General features: G+C 39.4%; 1 protein-coding gene across 2 annotated transcripts in view; it reads right to left on the reverse strand.

The window, feature by feature from the left end:
• Positions 1-12,121, reverse strand: part of LOC123823936 (androgen dependent TFPI regulating protein) — an 85,770-nt gene extending 73,649 nt beyond the window's left edge. Inside the window, exon 1 of one of the 2 annotated variants that reach the window (XM_045846991.1) lies at positions 11,868-12,121. The gene's annotated coding sequence lies outside the window, so the exon portion shown is untranslated. Of the gene's footprint in view, positions 1-3,391; positions 3,416-11,867 lie in introns of those variants that run through there. The other variant, XM_045846992.1, reaches the window with a different exon arrangement.
• Between the last annotated feature and the right edge of the window lie 9,611 nt (positions 12,122-21,732).

Genomic DNA, 21,732 nt, shown 5'->3' on the forward strand with positions numbered 1-21,732 from the left:
AATTATATATGTATGCATGCATATTTTTATGTTCTGCTTTAAGACGTGCTGCCAAGATCATTATCAGATACATCCTTTTGCTTGGTTTTCTTATTTCTACATTGCTAAAACAACATCACATGACCTCTGAAAGATTTTGTTTTTCTGCCTGGAAACATAGGGCAGTGTTTTGTAGAAGCAAGGAAAAGGTTGCCGTGCTTTAAATTAAAAAAAAAAAAATCTCTAACTTAAAAAAAGAAGAAACAGAGCAGAAGCTGCAAAATTGTTCATTGTGGAGTTGACTTATCTGGTCAAAAGGAGTTGTTTGAGTTAATTGTTTACTGCCATCTAATAAAAGTGCCATTTTCAAACTATAAGAAAATGAAACAAAACTTCACAGAATCTTTGTTTATAAAATTGCTGAAGGTGAAGGTCAAATGTGTTGGCTTCCTTGGCATTTTCTGCCTACCAAGCAAATCTAAATTCGTGTATATTAATTAGTCATCTGGAATTATTTTACATTATCTCCTTGGTTGAGGAGCACCCATGGCCACTAAGCATTTTCCAACAGTCTCCTCTAGAACAGTCATGGTGTTTTGGACTATTCAAAGTGATTTCAACTTTTGTCATGGCCTAAAATAAATGACATGCCAATGAAGAATAAACTCAGCCTCTCTCTCTCGTTCTCACCTTCAACAAATTAGATTTCTTTGAAACTTGGCCTGCTCAGGATAAGAATGCTTTACAGGTTATAAGCTCCTGGAGAAAGAAGTGCAGATGATATTCAGTTGGAAAGATGAAATGTCTTCTCCTGATCCTGTACTCCAGCACCAACCCTTTGTACACTTGTCTTTAAAGATGTCAAAACTTTTTTCCATGATATTCTGACTTTTCCCTTTCTGTCTTCACTTTCCAAAATTCAGAGGCAGTCATGCTACAATGATTCAGAAATGGCCTACACAGAGAGTATGTGAAGCATAGCTATTTGTCTTCAGGGCTGTTCTCAAACCATGAGTCCTCTTTGCCAATGAACTTACTTGAAGTGCTAGAAAAATGATTTTTTTCCCTGTTCTTAGAAACAACAATTACTCCACTATAGAACTAATGACACTGTCCCCCACAGTTGTAGTAACATAAAACAGTTTTTATGTAGTTTTTGGCTCTTGAGTTAGTGTAAGCACCCCTGGCCCCATCAATCTGGCTTTAACTTTCAAATAAGCTTGATGGCTCAGGAGCTAAGGAAGTACACACTGGGTGTTGAAGCCACTGGGCTGTGACCAAGTAGGAAAATCCAGCCCTTGGCCCTGGTATTGCCATTGTTCTACCATCAGTGATATCATTGGGGTGACTCTAAGAGTAAAAGGATAACTGAGGAAATGTTTGGAAGTTGCTAGATGATTTGAGTGGCTCTCAATTTGCTTTGTCATTTTGACAGGCTCCCAGCCTGCAGTTAACTGTTGGCTGCTAAAGAAGCATGGACTCCACGATGAAATAAGGTGAAATATTTCACCTAGTGGCCAAGAGTGAGGGCTCCAAGGTTAGTGTGCCCAACTTCAGTCCTGGTTTCACTTCTTCCCACCTGTGTGACCACTGGCAAGCTAATGAAACTCTCTGTGTCTCAAAATGAGGATGAGGATGAGGATGATGATGATGATGATGATGATGATGATAATGCCCAACTCATAGCATTGCTGTGTAAGCTGAACAAGATAGTACCTGTGGAGTGCCAACAATAGAGCCTTTAAGATAGTAAGTCCTCAATAAGCATTAAGGTTTATGATAGAGGAGGTACTTGGAGAATGTCTGCCCTCACAGCTACCTCCTGAGCAGAATGCCCATCTGGCCCACAAGAAGTGTTTTACCACTAGAAAGTGTGTTTGCAGGAGCAACTTTTGCAGTGTCTTCAGTGATTGGCACAGTGGAGGTGCTAAACCTACTGCAAGCCTGAATTCCTTCCAGAAAACATTCAATAGGAACAATTTTCAAACATATTGCAGAGTTTTCTTAAGGTCAGCATTAGTTTTTAAACTGGAAAAATGTTGTAACTCTTGACCCGGGGCTTTCCACTAAGACTATAATGACCCAGAATTTCCCAATATCCCTGTTAAGTTTCTTAGGAATTGAAAAGAACAACTGAAACTAACCTAAAGTCCAAGGTTTATGAATTATCATCACCTCTCTCTGAGAGAGAGAGAGAGAGAGAGAGAGAGAGAGAGAGAGAGAGAAATGGAGAGAGGGAGAGAGAGAGAAACAACTAACTAGGGGACAGGTTCATATAAGCAAGGGGGATTAGGGTAAAAGAAAACACTCAATATTGAGTTTGTTTTAATCAAGGGGGATGTTAAGGCATTGAAGTGTCTTTTAGGTAGCAGACAGAAGTGTGGACAAATTCAAGTGTGCTCAACTGTTTGTCAAATTATGAAGCTATAAAACTGAGTTTGAATGCATAGGCCAAATGCTGTCTAGTTCGAAGTATTTCCTTCTAAAGAAATCAGATCTTAGGAGTGACTGTTATTCAATGATAGAGGTTAAGTGTGCATAACCCTAAGAGACTTTGGGCATCCTGGGTATTCTCTGTGCTTGAGAAGTAAAGAAAAAGTCCTCAGTACCTCAGAGATCATAGAAGGAAAGAGGTTGCTTGGTCCCACAGTTTCCCTGCCCTTTCAGTCCCCTCTCCAGCTCAGCATAGAGACAAGGGAAACTGAATTGTGAACTATTCACCAGACCCACAGAAGAGAGAGTCCCTATGTCCATGCTCAGAGCATCTAAGAGGGTACTCTGTGAGCCTTCTTAGTGAGCTCATATTGAACACAACAAAGCAGATCATTTCAGCTTTCTATCCTGTCAGTGCTATGGACTAAATGTTTGTTCCTCCCAAAATTCACATATGCAAACCTTAACCCTCAATTTGATGGTTTTGGGAGATGGGGCTTTTAGGAGGTAATCAGGTCACAAGGGTGAAGCCCTTATGATGGGATTAGTGCTCTTAGAAGACACAGAACAGAGTTGGCTTCCTCTCTGTGCCCTCATATTTTTCCTTGCCTGCAACCCTCTAAAGCAAGTATTATTGTGCCATTTTTCAATTCAAGAAGCCACATTTGAGGAAATGAGTGGTTAAATAACTTGTCCAAGGACACAATAATGAATAACAGAAAACTCAAGCCATTGCTCTCTGACTTAGAAAACCATTATCATACAGGGACTCTATGTATTAGTTTTGCAACTACTCCATTTGGTAACTAAAATTTTGCCTAAATAAAAAAGTTACTGAAAATGAAATCCATTACTTAAATTGCTCTACTCTCTCCAAATAACTCTTCAAATATCTCTCCAAATAACTTATGAGAGTTCTGTTTTGTTTATATGCTAAACTTCTTGGAAATTTAAAAAAAATAATATGCTATATTTTTACCTGGTGATATTTCCAGCATCTATGAGTGTATTCCCAAAGTATTGTCTTGTACTTCTTGATGTAAAACACTTAGAAATAGAGCTTCCTATTGGGAAAGATCCCAGTAAACATTAGGTTTGTCGTCATCGTCGTCATCATCATCATTACCACCACTGCCTAAACAAATAATCATTTGTTACATTACACTTTTAAAGCCAGTGAACATGTTAGACTCCCCCACTGTACTGTGAATGACTCAAGAGTAGCAACTTAGTAGGTGCTAAGTAACATTTTATAAGACAAATACAGACATATCTCATTTATTGTGCTTTGCTCTATTGAGCTTTGCAGAAACTGAATTTTCATCAAAATTGAGGCAAGACCCTCCACCAACAAAAAGGCTATGACTTTCTAAAGGCTTAGATGATAGTTAGCATTTTTCAGAAATAAAGTATTTTTAATTAATGTATGAACATTTTTTAGACCTGACACTATTGCACACTTAATAGACAATAGTATAATGTAAACCTAACTTTGATAAGCTCTGGGAAACCAAAAACCTTGTGTGACTTCATTGCAATATTCACTTGACTGCAGTGGTCTGGAACCAAACCCGCAACATCTCTGGGGTGTGCCTGTAAATCCCTGTGCTCACAATTACATCTTTCAGCAATGCATTTTAAAACCAATAGGCAGTTTTTGTTTCTGTTTCTAATTCACCTTTGCCCTGAGAGAAGAGGGACATGGCCAAAGTGGTGTGTTCTCCACGACTCTTGGCCACTTTTCACGAGAAGCCTAGTTTTTCTATGCAACTGATGTTTGGGGTAGGGATCTGATAGACTTAAACCAACCCATTCCAAGGTGGTTTCCCTCATGCATGTCCTCCTTCAGCTGTGACTCAACTAGGTCCTGCTATCTTCTCTTCTTTGCTGTGCATCAAGGGAAAATCTCCACACTGGAACAAAATTAGAGTGACCCTCATACCTTATAGACAGACATAATTTAAAAGGGGTCAAGTCATCTTTTCTTGCTGTCATGTCAAATGTTTCTTATGCCATGTTCCCATTTCCACTGTGGCTTTGCTGAGCTAGCGTATTCTGTGTCTACTGAAATATCATGCCCCATCACATGAACTTGGTCAGCCAAATGGTGATGCTTGACTAGGGTATTATTGTTTTAAAAGATGTTAGTTCTAGGTAATTGCAGGCTCAGCACTATCCAACAGACTCTTCTGCAGTGATGGAGGGGTTTTTTTTATCTACACTGTCCAATAAGGTAGCTGCTAGCCACATGAGTTATTAAACCCTTGAAATATGGCTAGTACAACTGAGGAACTTAATTTTTAAATTCCATTTAAGTTGGTTGATATTTAATTAGTCCCACATGGACATTGACTACCATTCTGGGCAGTGCAACTCTTGAATGACCAACTGTCCCACTTTACACAGGACTGAGGGGTTTCCTAGGATGCAGAACTTTCAGTGATAAACTAGGACAGTACAAGGCAAACTAGTACAGTTGGTCACCCTAAACCACATCCTTTCATAAAATATGTTTGGCATTTTTGGAAGTGGGAATTGGACATGTTCCTGCTATAGTGTAGAGTAAAAGGGAGAAAGATGCAAAGACAAATAAAGAACTGAGGGTTTTCCTTCCCAAGCAGAACACAAATACATACATGTTTTTCTTAAAAAAAATATGAATGAATTGAAGAGACCACAGGGTCCATCCTTTAACTGAAATAGTCTATTTAAAACAGCAATTAAAATAAGAATATAGAAAACACAAGACACTCATCCTCAAATGGCCTGCTGAGCCCACCAGTAACCCACCTGACTATATTTTGAATTTCATTGGAAAGTGGAAGGCAACTGCTGAGTTCACTGAAAAATCATAACTGCCTTGAATTTCTGTTTCCAACTGAAGGTGTTTCTTTTAGAAGTTTCTTTGCATATATGCTTCTCCTGGAAAAGGTTTTTCTACCTCAACTCATATGTACTTGCCAACCAGAAAGCCTGAAACTCACCACTAGAAATGGATTCCTTCAGGTTAAACACTGTTCTCTATTAAAATACAGATATCTTCTAAGACAAGTCACATATGACCATAAATGAGTGCCATTTGTAACTTTTTTAATTTTTCAGATTGATAACTTTCAAGGTACTGAAGGAATGAGATAGATAGACCTGTAGTCTCCCTTATTAGCTAAAAACTTTGAGCTATGTCCATGTGTATGTTAGGTAACCATTGTCAACCCACACACTTTTATAAAAGATTTTAAAGAAGAACGCCACAGTTACCTTTTACTTTGTTTTATTTTGCTTTGCTGTTTTTATGTCTCTGGTTCACTTGAGTTAAATAAACACTCGTATTAAAATGCACGTGTAGTTCGATATTAGTCACCTGAGTCGCAATCACTAATGATGTCTTTGCATGATCAAAGAGAGTTAAAAATATCACCATTAGCTGTAACCTAATCAACAAAATGAACAAGCAAGCAAAGTATAACCAAAGACATTGAAATTGAGAACAGGCTGACAGTGACCAGAGGGGAAGGGGGAGATAATGGGAGACAAAGGTGAAGTGTTTACAGGAACAACTATAAAGGACAAATGGACAATAATGGGGGGGGGGTTGGAAAAAGGGGAAGGAGGTGGGGAGGACTAGGGTGAAGGGGAAGGGTGGGGAGAAAAGGCAGAAAACTGTACTTGAATAAAAATAAAAAATGTTAAATAAATAAAAAGTTAAAAATCACTCTATTTCAGCATTCTAGCATTTATTACTTAAATTTTTATTTCTCCTTTTCATTTAATCTTGTCTTGTGCATTTCTTTTTCTTATATTGGGTCACTGGTAGAAACTAGAGCTACAGTTGCTGAGATAAATAGAATGATTCAAGGTCTTAGTTTTGGTTTCCATATGAACCAATTTATTTTCGATCTTTATGGCAATGATTACCAAACTTTACTGTGCATAAGAATTACTTAGGGCTCTTTAAAAAACTTTCCCAATTTCTCCCAAGTGATTCTGCTCCAACAGGTGTTGGGGAAGGTCAAGAATCAGCTTTGTAATAAGACATTCCCCCACCCCCATACAAACAGTCCATGATTGAGCTATACACGTGTCCCCAGGAACACTGGAGGAGACAGTGAGAATGGATACTCACTAATGCAACCTCATACTGGGTAAAACAGTCTCTCTCAACTATATTTCATGGTGACCACAGCTTAGAGGCATGATCGCAGAATTGCTAGGAATGGGGGACTGGTAGGAGGAGGTATAAGGATGTGGGTGTAGATGTGTGCAGGTAGAATGCCAGGTTTCTATGAAGTTAAACACTTGGAATTGTTTTCCTTTTCTTTCGCAAAAATGAAGCTTGTTTAGAATATATCTATTTTCAATAAACTAAATACTCCTTTAGAAATTATGCTTTGTGTCCATTTAGATGACTGGATAAAGAAGATGTGGTACATGTATACAGTGGAATACTACTGAGCCATAAGAAAAGATGCAACACTGCCATTTGCAAAAATATGAATGGATCTTGAGAGTACCACAGTAAGTGAAATAAGTCAATAGAAAAAGTTAAGAACCATACGATTTCATTCAGATGTGGAATTAAAATTTAAAGCAGCAAATGAACAAGAAACACAAACAAGAAAAACAAACAAAAACTCATATACACAGACAACAGTATGGTGGTTACCATAGGGAAGGAGGATAGGAGATAGTAAAGGATAATGGGGGTCAAATGCATGGTGATAGAAGATTAGATTTTGGGTGGTGGGCACACAACACAATAATAAGATGCTGTATTACAGAACTGTACACTTGAAACCTATATAATCTTATTAACCATTCTCACCCCAATAAATGTAATTAGAAAAAGAAATTATGCTTTTAAAGCTTGTATCTCTAAAGAATATTTTATAAAGTCTTGTCTAATTAACAACTGTGCCATTTTTTTTCTCATAAAAAAACAATTGTTCAAACTGGTTTTGAACAATTTGAATGTCTTGGTTCATGGTTAACAATGAGACTTGGGTCAGGTGTGAATCTTGGCCCTAGAGTAAACTTATCACTGGGGCATCAAAAGGATACAAACATCGGACTTCTGGCTAAGATGGAGGCATAGATAGACACACTGTGACTCCTCACACAACCAAAAGAAGGACAACAAAAATTTAAAAGCAAAAAAACCCAAAAAACAACCAGAACTGATAGAAAATCAAACTGTATGGAAGTCCCACAAGCAAGGAATTAAAGAAGAAATATTCACCCAGACCAGTAGGAGGGTTGGAGATACCCAGGCAGGTGGAGAGGACTCCCAGCAAGGTAGTGGCTGGCCAGCAAGGCAGCAGCTAGTGGAGATGGCGGTCCCATATTTGTATGCAGATAAACCAGGAGGATCAACTAGGGAGTGAGACAGACAGCACAACCCAGGGTCTCTGCGCGGGGAAATAAAGCCTCAAGCCACTCACTGAAAACACCTGTGGGGGTTGAGGCAGCAGCAGTGGAAGAAACTCCCAGCTTCACAGGAAAATTCATTGGAGAAACCCACAGGGTCCTAGGATGTACACAAGCTCACCCACCAGGAATCAGCAACAGAAGGGCCCAATTTCCTTGTGGGTAGCGGGGGGAAGTGACTGAAAACTGGCAGAGAGTGGAGCAGGCACCTTTGTTCCCTCTCCCCCTCATACAGTGTCACAAGTCAGCCATGAGGGATATCCTGCCCTGGTGAACACCTAAGGCTCTGCCCCAAACTACATAGCAGCCTCGCTGAGAAAAAAAAAATGGCCCAAATGAAAGAACAGATCAAATCTTTAGAACAAATATAACTAAGCGACGAAGAGATAGCCAACCTATCAGATGCACAGTTCAAAACACTGGTAATCAGGATGCTCACAGAATTGGTTAAATTTGGTCACAAATTAGATGAAAAAATGAAGATATGCTAAGTGAAATAAAGGAAAATATATAGGGAACCAATAGTGATGGGAAGGAAACTGGTACTCAAATCAATGTTGTGGACCAGAAGGAAGAAAAAAACATTCAACCAGAAAAGAATAAAGAAACAAGAATTCAAAAAAATAAGGAGAGGCTTTAGAACCTCCAGGACATCTTTAAATGTTCCAACATCTGGATTATAGGGGTACCAGAAGGAGAGCAACAAACTGAAAACTTACTTGAACAAATAATGAAGGAGAACTTCCCCAATCTGGCAAAGGAAATAGACTTCCAGGAAGTCCAGGAAGCTCAGAGAGTCCCAAAGAAGTTGGACCCAAGGAGAAACACACCAAGGCACATCATAATTACATTACCCAAGGTAAAAATGAGGAGAGAATCTTAGAAGCAGCAAGAGAAAAGGAGACAGTTACCTACAAAAGCATTCCCATAAGACTCAGCTGATTTCTCAAAAGAGATCTTACAGGCAAGAAGGGGCTGGAAAGAAGTATTCAAAGGCATGAAAGGCAAGGACCTATATCCAAGATTGCTCTACCCAACAAAACTTTCATTTAGAATGGAAGCGCAGATAAAGTGCTTCCCAGATAAGGTCAAGTTAAAGGAGTTCATCATCACCAAGCCCTTATTATATGAAATGTTAAAGGGCTTTATCTAAGAGAAAAAAGATGAAAAATATGAACAATAAAATGACAGTAAACTCACAGTTCTTAACTACCACATCTAAAACAAAAACAAAAGCAAACTAAGCAAACACTAGAACAGGAACAGAACCACAGAAATGGAGATCACATGGAGGGTGATCAACAGGGGAGTGGAAGGGAGAGAGAAGGGGAAAAGGTACAGAGAATAAGTAGCATAAATGGTAAATAGAAAATAGACAGGGGGAGGAGGTTAAGAATAATATAGGAAAAGTAGAAGCCAAAGAACCTATATATATGACCCGTGGACATGAATTAAAGGGGTGGGGTAGGGGGAATGTAGGTGGGAGGGGGTGTGCAGGGTGGAGGGGAATAAAGGGGGGAAAGTGGAACAACTAATAGCATAATCAATAAAATATATTTTTAAAAAAAGGAATACAAATATCATATGACATCCAACTGTATTTTTGCTTTTTGCCACAGATGAGTCATGTACTTGGGCCAGAGGGATAGAAGTAACATTTATTTCCTAGAAACCTCTTAAGCCCCAGCAGATAGATCTTAAATTGATGAGCCTGCTCCTCAGATCCTAAATATATCCAGACCAGTCTTTCCCAACATAAACACAGAGCTTTGTTCTTAAGGTAGGTATCAATGAATATTCATTGATAAAAAGAATGGTAGTTATTATAAAAATAGAAATCAAACATAATTTCAAATTCAGGTTCTTCATTAAGTCCTACTGTAATTTTTAAACCTTCACCATTTTCATTTTTTTGTTTTGAGTAATTACCTTGTAAAATTCATAAGCATAATTAGACTTATTGAACTGAATTGAATTTCTTTTCCTTTGTTTATAGGAATTAATTTGGCAAGCCATAGTGAATTTAGAGAGCATTTTTGCACTAAACATCTTATGTATCTGACCCATTGTATACAATTGTGCACTGTGATCCCCTCAAAATGCTGCCTACAGCCCTTGCTGTGACAGTTCAGAGCTGCAGGTATGCCTTAGGGGGACATTAACAGTGTGAGAAAGGGCTTCCTGTTACTGTATTTCACATAAGACATATCCTCAAGCATAAATCTCTTTATTGCTCATTGAAATCTTGCCAGTGATGAGAGAAGAGTATTCTGGAGATTAGTTTAAATCAAATCCATGGGATTTCTGACCCAGAAACCCTGTCATTTGCTAGTTGGGCTCAGTAGGAAGATCTGACAGCAAAGATACCCCTAAACAGTAAGGACACAGCACGCTACAGAGGGTTTATGTTCAGCACCTCATTCTGTCACCTTCCTTCCAGGGCTATCATGCTTCCCCACCAAATTTCATCTCTCCTCTCTTGTAGGCCTTCAGGATAGTTTTCAGTGTTTCCCAAGTATCTTTCCACTAATCCCTTCCCTGGTACATGGAGAGGCTAAAGAACAGTAATGGGAGTAGCAGCTAGCTATTCGGCTTGACTGAATGGCACAGCACCCCGGCCAGTGATTTCCCCATCAGCCTGTAGTATGTGGGGTTGGGGGGTGCACTTCCCCCCACCCCCCGCCTCTCCCAGCTGGAAATTTCATCACCAATATGTATAAATATCTGACATACTGAGGAATGCAGGTTGGGCTGTACTAAACACCTCTGAGATTTTTTCTTTCTCAGGACCTAGGGAAAACTTTTCCTGGTTATGAAAAACAGAGTAAATGACAGTCAGACTCCTAGGCTTTAAAAGGAAGAAGTATGGGGGAAAGGACATTTTCTTAATTTCAAGATATCCAGTGTCCCAGAGATGATTCACTGTGTGCTCAAATGGCTGCTGCCTGGGGACCCATTGCTGCTTATCTGGATAAGTGAGTTGGGTGTAGCACAGCATGTGTGTGCACACCTAAGCATCAAGTGGCAGGACACACCTGTGCTTGCTTTTCTCCCTCCACCCCCCTTTGGTCTTGTTGGATTTGTGGGGTCTCAATCTTCCAGAGAGGGGTTACTCCCCAGCTGGGCCTATGGTTCCATGTGTACTTTACCAGGGGCCTTCTGACAGCAAAAGCCCCATATTGGTTGGCTAACCTACTAGTGACATCAACAGTTTAATGTTTAGGAACATTTTAGCTAGATTAGAGCAAGTCCCTGGGGAGGATTTAGAGGTGAGGAAGGCCTTTCAATGTTTTAGAAGACACATCCTGCCTAAACTTGCCTGCTCTGCAGTTTCCACCTGCAGGTTGTTGCCTAATGGGGTCAGGAAACACTATTTACACTATAGGAATCTGATAATAAATACTCACTGTCAGCTGGTTATTTCTTGAGAACAAAAGAAAACAAATGCACAGTGTAGTGTTTAATTTAGAGAAAACTAGAAGTGGATAAAAGGCATCATGTTCTTGGATCCCATTTTACTGAGTGGGCAAGAAGTTTCCCCATCAACCCCTCTTCATCTCTGACCAAAGCAATAAAGGGCATTAGACCTCTTTGTGTGAATTCACACTGGAGTTAAAATTGAGAGAACATCTGGCAACAGTTTATTGACACACAAGATAAATGTTCAGAAACCCAAGTTGCAATTCTGAGAAGCTACACAAATCCATGTCCCTTCCCACCCACTCCCTCTCTGTAACTGTTCATCTTCACACAGTGATGAACCTCTGATGCTGACTCTAACATGCATGGATTGTCCCGGATTGCTGGAGTCTCCTAAGAAGGGGAAAGGAGGTAGAGAGCTCAAGACCAAGCCCAACTTCCTGTGCATAGAGGATTTCTAGGCCCAGAGCACCTGCCTGCTGAGTGAGACCTGCTGAAGATCAGAAATGTTATGTGGATACAGCAGCCTCATTACCCTCTCAACCCACTGCCTTCTCACCTGGTCACGCAGCCCCCTCTCCAAGTAATTGTCAGGTTGGGCAGACACTCACCTGCAAGCTACTTTTCTTAAGATTTGGCTTCACCTTCTGAATGGCTGTCTTCTCGAATACAGTCATTATGACTCAGGATGACAAAGAGCGAGGGTCTCCTTCATTTGTTGGTGGTAACTCATTTTGCATATTGAAAAACAAAAGAACCAGAAGGATGGCTCTGGTTTGGAGGGTGTCTTAGGTTGGTAGCCTGTGAGAATGCTATCAAAGGTGAGCAGGCAACATACCTAACTAATGAATGGTGATAGTTGAGACTGCCAGAAAGTGTGGGTGCGGCAGCTGTCAAGAGCCACTTTTTGTGTGTGTGTGTGAGTGGGAGTTCAGAGGCAACTCCCTCCAGAGTTGGCATCATCCACCTCGAGTAGGAATGTGCAGGGATAGGGTGACAGAGGAAGAGTGTGGGAGTGTGTGGGTGAGGGTGTGTGCAGACACAACACAATGAGTTTCTCAATGAAGCTAAGAACAGTTTTCCTTTTTAAAAAATAGCTTTATTGAGGTATAATCGATATACAAAAAACATACTTAACAAGTACAATTTGATAAATTCAGACATGCAAACATTTATAATACCATCATCCCCACACTCAAGATAATAGACATATCTAATACCTCCCAAAGTTTTCTTGTGTCCCTTAGCCTTTTTTGTGTGTGTGTGAGGTAAAATCACTTAACATGAAATCTACCCTCTTAACAACATTCTAAGTGCATAATACCATACTGTTAACTATGGGCACGACATTGTACAGCAGATATCTTATACAGCACTTATTCATTCAGCATAACTGAAGCTTTACATCCATTGAACAACAGTTCCCCATTTAGAATCAATATTCCATTAACTAAACTTCTATTTTACAAGAAGTTACAAGAGCTTTGGGGTTTTCTGCCTCGGCATAGCATGATTTAGCAGTGATTTTAAAACACTTTGAAAGCATTAGAGGCCTCTTTCTTTCAAAGTCCTACACCTGCGCCCCAAGTTACAAAAGATATCGAAGCAGAGCTTCCCTGGTTGGTGAGGTTGCTGGCCCCAGAGATCTAGATTCTCTACTGACCATCTGTTTGAGGGCCAGGTCCAAGAGACACCCACGTGGAGGCCCCAAAGCTTTCTAGAACAAAATTTAACAAATGTGTGGTATGAAGAGGTTTGGTACATGGAGTCTTTATACAGCATATTGTTGGTATAATTAAAACTTTGGGGATGTGGGGTGCCTAATGGAAAAAATAATAACAGCAAGGAGACTTCCCTTACCACACTCTTATAGCTGCTGCTGTCCTATTTGGCAAGTCTTTTCCCAAAGCATCTGAATGTTTTGTCTGGTATCTTCTCTTTAAAAACAGGGCCATCAAGAGAGTAAATAGACAACCCACTAAATGGGGGGAAATACTTGTAAATCTGATGAGTTTAATATTCAGAATATATAAGATCTACTACAACTCAAAAACAAAATGACAGAAACAACCCAATTTAAAAATAGGAAAAGAACTTCTCCAGAAAAGGTATCTAAATGATGAACAAGCACAGGAAAACATGCCCCACATCCTTCATCATTAGGAAAATGAAAATCAAAACTACAATTAGATACACCTTTTTATCCATAAGCATGGCAATAATAATAGAGAAAACGACAAGTATTGGTGAGAACGTGGAGAAACTGGAACCCTTACACATTGCTAAGGGAAATGTAAAATGGTACAAGCTCTACGGAAAACAGTTCAATAATCTCTTAGTAAGTTAAGCATAGAACTGTCACATGGACCTACCAGTTCCCCTCCTAGGCATATACTCAAAGGAAGTGAAAACAAATGTTCAAATAAAAACTTGTACATAAATGTTCATAGCAACACTATTCACAATATGAAAAAGGTGGAAACAACCCAAATGTCTACCAACTGATAAATGAACAAGCCATTGGAATATCATTCATCCATAAAAGGAATGAAGTATTAAACATGCTACCACATGGGTGACCCTTGAAAACATTATGCCAAATGAAAGAAGCCAGACACAAAAGGTCACATATTGTATGATTCCATTTGTATGAAATATGCAGAAGAGGCAAATCTATAGTGACAGAAAGAAATTAGTAGAGGTCAGGGGCCGGGGAAGGTGAGAATGGGGCAATCACTGCTAATAGGTACAAGTTTCCTTAAAGGGTGATGAAAACATTCTGGAACTAGATGGTGGTGATGGACACACAACATTATGAATGTACTTAATGTCTTTGACTTGTAAAATAAAACGAAATACAAGCTTTCTGTTATGTGTATTTTACCACAATTTAAAAAAAATAAAAAAGAGCAAGTGTACCTCCAGCCAAAATGTAGCCAGTGCATTTTTAAAGTGATTTCAAGGGCTTTTTTTTCCTTTTTCTCTTTGAGCTACCTGCATGGACACAGCAAAACAGAGCCCTGAAATCAGGATATTTGTGCTAAAGAAGGGTCACTCTTATTTCAGGGGTTCATATCCCTCCAGAGAGCCAAGGAAAACTGGCCTGGAGAATATGAGTGTCCACTCCTCCCTCAAAGTACAACTTAAAAAGGAGACTTTCCAGGAGCCTGGCCAAGAGTCTATTGGGGCATGACCAAGTACCCCATTGCTTAGCTTGGATGGGGCTACTCTCAGCTAAGAGGGAGCTGCCATGGTTCAGGTCGTGGCTTGTCATGTTGCCCTATTTAATCCAGAACCATTTCCTCTGGCTTCTATCCTAGAAAGGAAATGTGTCAGGAGCTGTAGTCTCAGGGATATTCCTTGGGATTTCAAATGAGACTCAGCTCTAGGGCAAGTTTTGGAATCCCGTGGGCTGTGTTTGGCCCAAATACTACCCTTTGGCCACTTTGGCTGTTGCTATTATTTTTAATTGGCAGGGCAATTATTGTACCCCTTTGCACAGTCTTCTTAGGGAGAGTCTTAAAGATCTTTCATGCATTTCATTCCATCACAGCCCTTTTAGCAATGATCATTCTTTTGCATTTCAAACTAGAAAAAAAAACCCTCTTGCTGAGGCAAACAAACTCATTCCAACCAAGTAAAGGACACCCCTTGGGGAGGGAAGCACCTACCTGCTCACCTGGAATGACCTTAACTCACATCTGTCCATTATATACAAACACTTGTCCTTTTCTGAGCAAACCCCCTGGGTCCCAAGCAATTCTCTTTAAAAGAGTTGGGTTTGATTTTGTTTTTCTGTCTTTAGCTACTTCCTGCTTTATTATTCAACAGCCTAAATTTAGTTCCACACTTTATCTTTATAGCCCAGATTTCCAATGCACATGAGAAGTAGAAGTAATTATGAGTGGGAGGCATTAGACAGGGACTGGGGGGCAAGGGAGGCACTTGAATACTTATGGGAGGAAGAGAAGTCATCATATTTGCAGAGCTGGATTCTGACATTCCAAGAGGCTGCCCTCAGACATATAACAGATCTTAGTACCACAGGATCCTTTTAATTCAACTGAAGGGAGGTACAGAGCTGCCTGTCATGAAATAAGTAATCAGTTCTTTCCTTCCTACATCCATTCAGCTGTATGGTGTGTTGGCACAATGCATAGTACTTGTTAACCACTCCAGCAAAAGAAAGGGCCACTCACTCTGATTAGCTGTCAGAACTAATTTTCATCCATGTTATTATACAGTAAAGAGGAAAAAGGAAATCCAAGGAAACTGTGCTTAAGGCCAGTGCCTAATCAGGTTTTTTCCCCTTCATCGGTTTCATACAAAAGCTGCCTAGAATCACTGGTGTGAGCCATTAGGTTTCTCTCTTCAAGTGTTAATTAAATGTGATATTTTAAAATATACACTCTTCTTTTCAGGTAGAACAATCTGAGCCCTTTGTAAATTGCTCAGTGCCTGTTGGTCCCCCCTTGAAGCTTTACTTCATTGCCTTGTACCTTCTACTCTCCTGTTGAGCCATAACTCCAGCAGCAATAAGTATAGAGTAATTATTTCTTCCAGAAATGTTTCCCCTGAAAGGGGCTTGCCTTATTTTTGTTGTATGTGTGTGCTTGAAAGAAAAGCATATTATAATATTAAGCTCTTTGTTTTCCCTCTTTTAATACTCACTGGTTCTCTAAGATGTCATTGGCAAACACACCATTTGCTTTTGTTCCCTTTACAAATATTTTCCACTTGAGCCCTATTTCTTACTTACAACTGCTGAGTGTCTTGCTACAGAAAGCAACTGTTCCAAAGTAGTAACACAGGCTGAATGAATACAGCCTGTGTGATTTTGACTTAGGAAATATTTACTAAGCTTTTGGTCTAAAACACCTTGGAATCTGGAGCAGTTTACAGTCTCTTGGATTCTTAAAGCCATCTCAAATGGTAGGTATGTGTGTGTAAGGTGGGAGTTGGGGCAGGTGGGGAGATTTGGAAAATCCAATTAACTTGTCTGTCAGGTCTATCTCAATCATTCAGTTACCTACTCAACAACAATGGCTGAATGTCTACTATGTGTTTGCTACTTCTGATCAAGAACACCCCACCCAGGGTGACCAATTCACTCCGAGTAGAAAGCTTGTTTAGATACTCCATGTAAAGAAAATTAAGAGACCAGACTTCATCATTGTCACAATCTATGTAAGATATAAGTCCTATCTAGAAATCTGGAGACATTGAACATTTCCTTATCTTGGAAGAAAGCTTACTATAAGATGCTTAGATAATTAAGTACTTTTTATTTAAAAAAATAAATTTTACATTATATCAACAGACAAATCACATTATTGACTCTTACTCCAATAAGGCCTCCAGACTGTTTTACATTGTATCCAGGTCTTCTCTTGCCAGAATTCATTGTAATACGATGCTTGAAATGGTGTTTTCTGTCCAGAGTCAGGTCCAACAAATCTAATCCTACATTTAGCTGTTAAACATGAGGACAGACAATTGGGTTGAGAGGCATGAATAACATCCTCAAGATTCTACCATCTCCATCTGAGAAATGTGCCTGCCACTGTCCAGATAGACTCCAGTTTTAATTTGATCACACCCCTATGACTCATTCTCCCGGAAGAAGTGGGTTGTAACTCACTCTAGAACCATTCCTTTTAAAAGTATTGTAGAAACTCAAGCCGTGATTTCTTAGTTTGCTCCCATTAAGCTCTTCATTGGTTACACAAATTTTCCAGGACTCTTAGAAGAATCTGATTAAGTAGACTTTGAGGAGCTCTATCCTGAGATTCTCATTTCAAGCATACATCTAATTTTACAAGACATAGGGGCAAAGGTTGAAGTACAGGGACTTGTACTTCTCCTCTTGTGCAGCCCACCATACCTATCTAGTGCTAGCATTGGAGAGGACACAAAATGTATTGCTATAGGGTAATACACTTGGGATACTCCATTAGTTGGCAATGCCAACTGATATTTTTACTCAAGTAGTGAAAAAACTCTGGCCTTTCTTCACCCAATACATTGATTAGGACTGTGTTGATTCATTAATAGAAATGTATATCTATAACAGGAGAACTAGCAAAATCTCAAGCATGCCAATCTCTATTTTCTTTAAATGATATCATAACCTTTTCCCTGTCATTTAAAATAGTTCAAGTGCCATGCAAGGGGACTTTCAAAAAAAAACCTGTGGTAAATTATGTTTTCAAGGTGTCTGCAACAATAGTTCTCATCCTACAGCTCTTTTGCACTATGATCTTTCCACTCTCTATTAAACAGATAGAGCCAATGGCCTTGTCTACCCACCTGGGATCTAGGCTTGCCATGTGATCTCTTTTGATGAGTATAATGCTTCCAGATTACACTGTGCACTCTCTAAAGCAAAGTCTTAAAAGATCTAAAACTCTTACCTTTATTTTCTGGAAGGCTCCTTCTTAGAAGCCAACCACCATACAATTAGGAAGCCCAAGCAGGCAGGTTCATATGAAGGAGAACTGAAGCACTCTGCTAAGAGCCTAGCTGAGCTCCTAGACAGCCACGAGCACCAACCAAATATCAGCCATGTGACTGGAGCCCTTTTAAACCTTCCAGCTCTTTCACACCCCAGCCAACATCGTGCAAAAAAGAACTTCCTGAATTATGAGAAATAATAAATCACCTTATCTTTATAAGCCCCAAAATATTGCAATGACCTTACCCCCCACAGCAATAAATAATGAAAATAGGCCTCTTAAGGGCCCATTTTTTTCTAGGCTATTTGTGTATATGTGTATGTGAGTATGGTCTGGTGTTTCTAAAAAACTACTCTTATGCACTCATTTATCTAATCCTTTATGTTTACTATTGACTTGATAATTTCCATTATATCTCAACAGCATAAATAGGGAGAAAGAGGTATTCATTCAGAGGTTGAAACCTGCTTCCCTAATCATCTCTTCTGCTCTATCGTACACACTATTTCAAGTAAACTTTCTAAAAATATAGATAAAATCATATGGCTCTTGTTCAAAAACTACCAATTGTTCTACCTTGATTACATAATAAACTCCTTACCTCAACAGATGTTTTTTTTATTGGATGTCAGTTTTCCAACACAAAGATGCTGTTCAGGGGAGAGAATTGCTGGAACACAATGGTTATTGTTGTGGAGATGCTGGGGCCACTGGTCCCAGAAGCAGAACTAGAAATTGAAAGCCAGAAGAGAGAGTTCAGATCAACATAGAAGATTTGGAACATCTAGAGATACATAATGGAGAATCCAAGGGGTGAAATGAGTTTTGAACATTGGAATAGAACACATTTGGTTTCTTGGAAGCCAAGTTGGACTAGAGTCTAGACAGACTGTGGTTAGAGGTACTATGTTTGTTCCAGAACAGAAAAAGTGAAATAATGTACAATTGATCAAATTAAACAAAGATGAAAAAGACAACATTACAATTACCACACACTTGTCTTCTAACAATAGACAGTTATATAAGCTGTCTGAATCATGCTGTGAATCCCCAACATGGTAGCCTGTGCAAAAAGAGAAGAATCACATCTGTGTAAAAGGCCAGGTTTCACTTGGACCCATGGGATTCAAGATGGAATATAGAAACAGGAATCATTTTATCATGAAGGGTCTGGATTACTTAGTCTCAGTGTTCACACTGAACAGGTGAAGCTTCAGGACTATAATCTTTTACTAAAGGCATCACATATATGCAGGAGGACCTGGCTTTTTACTGCCTCAGGTTTCTAGAACATGAATGAGAATCCCTGGAGCAGAAATAGTGATTAATGACATTCCTAGCATTACAAGGCAGATAGAGGAAGGGGTGTGAGTTACATTTAGGATAACTGGACTTTCCCAATCTTTGAAATCATGCCATTTGGTTTCCTGACCACTCTTATGGGAAATTGGGAAGGATGAAAGATAAAAAGAATCCAGAATTGTTTTTATTTGAATAAATATATATTAAAGACAGGCTCTGAGTGGCCTACTCAACCCTCCTCTCGGGGGATGCTTAGTGGGCAGGGGATTAAAGTCAGAGGCAGCATTCCTCCATATTCTCATGGGTTTTTTTAATAGTCCTCTCCTTCCCAATACTTCCTTATCCCCCGCAACTACAAGTTATCTTTTGTTCAAGCAAAGAATCAGTATTGCTTATCTATGAGCATCTACAGTAGTATTCAAGCTAAATGGGCTTTCTCACAAGCCACATCAGGTAGGACTCCAGTATTAACAGGAGTGATGACCCCTTTCCATTAGGAAACTTCAAAAAGATTCTCATGAAAATAAAGCTTATACCCAAAGAGGTGCCGAGAAGAGGTCTATGTGACCCACGGAAGCTGAGATTCTGTTTCTCCAGATTTGAAAGAGCTGGAGGAACTTAAATTTTATGCAGATGAATAATATGAGATTAGAGTGTGCTTGCCATAATGTTCCTCCTATGGATACATCCATCTCTGCATGTGGGGACTCAACTGAACTTCCGCTTGGCTGGAAAGAGTTTTGTTGTAGATCAGTATTTCTCATGCTTCAAGGTACATGCATATTACTTGGGATCTGGATAAAATGCAGATTCAGTAGGCCTGGAAGTGCCTAAAATTGTATTTCTAACACATTTTAAGGGGATGCTGATGCTGCTGGTCTGCAGAACATGCTTTGAATATCAAGGATGTGGTGAATTGACTCCAAATCAATGAGTCAAAAGACATGGGTTCAATTCAAGTTCTACCTGACTTTGTGTAAGTTACTTAATCTCACTAAAATTCTGATTTTTCATCTATAAAATAACAATGAATGATATCTGCTCCAAAGTATTGTTTTAAACATTCAAAGGGATAACCAGTAAAATATTTTACAAGTCTACATTGGTTGGTGACCTTGAGCCTGCTTGGATTCTCCACCAAGAGTGTAGTTAACAGCTGTGGGCTTTTCACAGCAGAGAACAGTGTGGGGAGCCCAGCTTCAAGAAGTGACTGATAGTCCCCATGGCTGCTCCTTGGGTCTAAGTGGAGGGGTAAGCAAAGGCTCAGACTGATCATGTTGATACCACCAGGGGCCAGTCACTTGAGTCCTCAGCTTCCTACAGAGGGAAGCAGCTATTTTTTTTTTCATTTCCAAAGGAAAGCCAAGTGTACACATTTCTCTTTTGATTCTATACCTTACTAAAGAGAAAGGCTGGAAAATAAGACCTTTTAATGAAATACTGGAGTCAATGAATTTATGGGACAAATGGAACAATTTTCTCCTAGGATTAAAAGAGAAAACAAAAAAAAGTGGTAACTCATGTAAAAGGCCTTTGAACTTTCACATACTTACACAGTTGTAAGGCCAGTTCTATTATTGTGGAGTTTCATGGTTGAGAAAGACCTGTTAGGCAGCCTGTTGATCGTGTTTAATTGGTAAAAGTCTTACAATTCATTCAAGTGCCTTACCTGGGTCATGGCTAGTTAAGCGGGGTTAATTATGAGTGCTATAATGGGGAGAAACTGCTTGGATAAAGGTCAAACAAAAATCACATTCTCTTGAGCAATTATTAAACTCCTAAAACCAGTTTATATCAACCTCTGTATGATGCTCTATAAAGCTTTTCCCAAATTCTTTTTTATTTTGTTTTTCTGCCAGAAATGAATGCAGATGCATTAGCTACCTCACAAGGAAAACCTGTTCTCACAAGTTTTATCACCCCACTTGGCAGGGAAAAAGACTTGGGTAGAGGCTGAGAACTTTCACATAGTTCCAGAAAGCTTGGGAATTCAGCCATCTTGACTTATTGCCCATCACGGAAAAGAAACTTAGCAAATTCTAAGAGCCAGGATCTCAGATTCCCTTAATAGGGGGGAAAAAAGTCTACAGGATTCATCTTCTGCTTTGTGACAAATTTCATAGATTGTTGCAAAGACAGGCCATATTAAAACTGTTCAAGATAGTGAGAGAGCTCAAAGTTGCCATGGCTCCCTACTCTCACACTCCCCTTACACTTTCCTCCCAACCTTCACTGGCCCAGGGCAAGTTCCCTCAGAAGATTGTAACTCCAGGAAAATTCCAAATGGTGCTAGAAGGGATGAGGGGTAGTACAGCAAGGGGAGTAACAAGAAGAATTATTTCAGTTGTGCTATTTTATGTTTTGGGGAGTCCACAAGAAATATGAGATGGGCTCATTCTAATTAAAGAGGAAACAATTAAGACCATGGAAATACAACTGGGAATCTGCTGAGAATGTGTTCACATTACTCACAAGTTAATAATTTTCTCAAGAGTGGGAGTTTCTTGAGGATGTTTGCAATTTATTTTTAAGTTTTTTTAGAGCTTTAGAATAACACTTGCAGTTTCTGTTTGACTATTTTCATAGTTTACAAAGGTTTCAAACCAACACATTTTAGAGCCCACTCACTTTCTTAGCTGTAGATAAACTAGTTAGAAACATACAGGGACCTCTCAAAATCATTGCAGAGCTTATCAGGAATATGTGAGAGATAGATAGA

This window comes from Phyllostomus hastatus, unplaced genomic scaffold, assembly GCF_019186645.2.
Source record: "Phyllostomus hastatus isolate PE091 unplaced genomic scaffold, TTU_PhHast_1.1 phas_contig_524, whole genome shotgun sequence".
NCBI lineage: Eukaryota > Metazoa > Chordata > Mammalia > Chiroptera > Phyllostomidae > Phyllostomus > Phyllostomus hastatus.